Genomic DNA, 3,529 nt, shown 5'->3' on the forward strand with positions numbered 1-3,529 from the left:
ACAGAGGACTCTGAAACTTCTCCCAGCCCTTAGTCGACATGAGGGGGAGGAGATCATGAGTGAAATTTCAATTTTGGGTGAATTATCCCTTTAACACAGATTGTATGCTGGATTACCGGTATTTGCTGGCCACATTATCCAACATATGACATTTCTTTTTACACAACATTTTAACACCCGAATTCACAAGTAGGGATGTCCCGATCACATTTTTTTGCCCCCGAGTCCGAGTCCGAGTCATTTGATTTTGAGTATCTGCCGATACCGAGTCCCGATCCGATACTTTGGCAATGCAGTAAAGTTTTTAATGTAGATCAACTGTATCATCCCACTATTTTTCTGTTCTTTGTGCTCTACTAGGGATGTAACAATATCACAATCTCACAATAATACTCTACCTCAATAACAAGCCCATGACATTTATTGCAGTATTGTAAGACATGCCATGATATCAAACTCTCAATGTATATTAGCACAGTAGCTCCACAGTATAATATTAATGCCGTTATCCATAAGTCAACAACAAGAACATTTGGTCAAAAATAAAATAGCTTATCATGTCTTTCTCAATCACCAGCCTCTCTCCCCTGATCCCACCCTCTCCTGCCTGTCTGTGCCTGTGAATGTGTTTCCAACGCATTTTGGGTAATCGAGGTTCAAGGCATATGTGAGGCCAAATATGAGGCAAACTGCCTGTGGCAAATCCCGAATTTTGTCCATCACAATACCTCCCTCAAGGATGATGGCTGTGGAAACGGGCTGCTCAGGATCATCTTCACTCAGGATGGTCAATACACCGACTGTGACATTGTCTATGGCCTCATCTTTCGTTGTCTCCTGAAAAGAAACAATCAGCAAATCAATTTGTAGTCAGGAAGTATTTGGATAGTTAGACACTACGATCATTATAAACTATACACTAAGATGTGTGATGGAGAGACACTTTGAAAAAAATGAAAGCTACAATACAATAACACCACCCAATTTGAAATAAAGTGATAGGTAAGACAGTAAAGAAAGGCCTACATCAATGAATACAGGCAGAAATGTGAGGGACATACTGTATATGTTTGATGTCTGTATTACAAGTGAATATGATGTATTTGTGCCCAAGTACTTACAAAACGTGTCTTTTAGAACCTGTTTGGGTCATCTCCAAAGATCATGGGAAGCCCTTTGAGGACCACAGAGCGTCTTACAGTTACATCTGGTGACTAATAAGACAGAGACAGAAAACATCAATTAGAATAAAAAATTACAAGGTACAAGTCAAACAGAGAATGAAAATGTTGGTCTGTATCAGTGTATGTAGGTGAGAGTAAGAACTCCTCAAAAACATGAAACAATTAATTTCTTACCAAGTTGTCCATTAATTCTTGAATTTTCTGTCCAGCAGCTCCTTTTTTTGACTGCAGGGGTTCAATGATGCATGGCGTGTGCTTGTCAAGAGACTCAAAGAAACTGCCTTCAAGATGTTTGTTGGCAATTCTGCTAAACTCTGCAAAAACCTAAAAAAAAAAAAAAAAGTAGGGTGATGGGGTTGTGGGGGTAAGCATGCTAAAATCACACACCATACTATTTCATATAATATTGGGTGACATCAATAAATCCTCACTGTAAGAGTAAGAGTTCTTTACTTGAAAACAAGATGTTAAAGCATAAACATTTACAAAGACTTAGGCTATATCATTGTAAATCTACAGTGACATTTATTCTTTCTCAAATTCTATTTTTATTTTGTTTATCTTATCAAACCTGCTTTAAAAAATGCAGTCAAGAGAAATCTTAAACTCCCAGGGATCATTCATGACAAAAATAACTAACTAACCTGTCCCTCCCTTGGGGGGGAGAGAAAAAAAGTCTGTGCTTGAGGAGGGGACTGGGGAGTAGAGCCTACCTTCAATGGAAATATGAAAGCAGTGTAACATTAAACTAGGGATTTCAAATGTTAAATCAAAGAGGAACTGCAAGTCGGCTGCTCTGTTTTGCTAGCAGTCCCTGGCCATGTGCATCTGTTTACAATGAAGCTGCAAAAAATTGATATATGGCCACACGCGAAAAATCAATATATGGAGCGGTGAAATAAGTTTTTTGAAGTACATCCACCTTATTGTTAAGATAATGTTAGCATTAGCACTGCTACACAAACGTGGCCTGTAACCCCTAATCTCTTGTTTATGACGGATAAGACTACACAGAGACACACGTCGTGACATGATAGATAATGTTATCAATCGCTCTATCGATTGTTTTCTCGAGGGTTTCATCTAAAACAAATGCATTGGCCGGGAGGACCGTTAGCGAAACAGCAGAAAAGCGAACAGACTTGCATAGTTCCCCTTTTAGTCAAGCATGGACTCACCAAATCGATGTTCCCACTTCCCAGCAGCAGAAGAACGATGGCGGTTGCAGCCGTGTCGTGTCCACCGCGCGGCGCGCCGAGAGGCAGCCAGGTGTCGGTTGATGTCGGTTGATGACCTGTGCAGTCAGTGCGCATGCGCGTTGAAACGTGTGGGGGAGGGGAGGGCGCAGTGGCGGAGTGTGGCACTGCCAGCCCTGCTCGCTGACTGACAGACTTAGATCCACAGTTTTGAATTGTTTAATTTAAAACTACAGATTATATGGTATTTGTTTGTTGTAAACAATACAATTGTGCCAATAATGTTATGTAAAAGCAAGAAAAGAAATGAATTAAAAAAAAAAAAATTAGAGGAGCAAATTCCTCTGAAGTGTAAGACAGTAGAAATAGGAAGTAACTTAACGAGAAAAAAATACTTGAAGTGCCAACACCTCTAATATGTAGGGTGTTAAAGTATAAGAGTAAATGCTCATAGTTACATGTAACTAAGTACATTTACTCTTGAAAAGGCACAAGTTCCCAGGACTTGGTTTTTCTAAATCAATACAACTTGAGCATACTGAGTTTGGAAGGTTTTTCAACCCCAATGTACTAGTAACTTATTCAAAATGAGTGTTACCAACATGTTAATAAAAACTTAGTTAAGTACACTTAATACCTTTTATTAAAGCCAATGTTTAGATTTACAGTGTGGTTACATTCAAGTAGAATAAGAGAATCTCCATCATCTGAGATTTACCAGTTTTACCAGATACTATTTACTGTTTGACTCAAAAGTAGTTAGTAGCCTACACTTCTCTCCTCTAAAGGAGACTCCTATCAGGGTCATGACTCCCTGTCAGGTCTGAAAACACTGACATGATACACATACAGCATTTTAAATTCACTTACATTTGCCAAGGATTTAGCTCTCTGCGGTGGTCATTGTGAACATACAAACATGAATCTGATGAGAAATCACAGAAAAAATCTGGATACTCAGGACATGATTATGATGAGTGGCAGTTGCTGGTTGTTGTCTTGATGGGGGCCCACAGAGTCAGAGTCTAAAAGTTGCTGCTTTATGGTGAAAATATGAGAGGAAGCTGCTTGTTTCTTATGGAGTCAAGCCTGAAATACAAAATACTGTATTAACCAAATTGGACATTGTAAAAAGGTGAGTTTGTTAGC

At 39.1% G+C, this 3,529-nt stretch overlaps 1 long non-coding RNA gene across 1 annotated transcript; it reads right to left on the reverse strand.

Annotated features, from left to right (window-relative positions):
- Positions 1-626: 626 nt before the first annotated feature.
- Positions 627-2,429, reverse strand: LOC146960540 (uncharacterized). Its single transcript, XR_015035424.1, has 4 exons — positions 2,363-2,429; positions 1,359-1,508; positions 1,122-1,214; positions 627-837 (listed from the first exon to the last, which is right to left on the reverse strand). It is a non-coding gene; the product is annotated as an uncharacterized LOC146960540 (long non-coding RNA).
- Between the last annotated feature and the right edge of the window lie 1,100 nt (positions 2,430-3,529).

Source organism: Trachurus japonicus, unplaced genomic scaffold (genome assembly GCF_045865225.1).
Source record: "Trachurus japonicus isolate A0001 unplaced genomic scaffold, Traja_1.0 AP030249.1".
Classification (NCBI taxonomy): domain Eukaryota; kingdom Metazoa; phylum Chordata; class Actinopteri; order Carangiformes; family Carangidae; genus Trachurus; species Trachurus japonicus.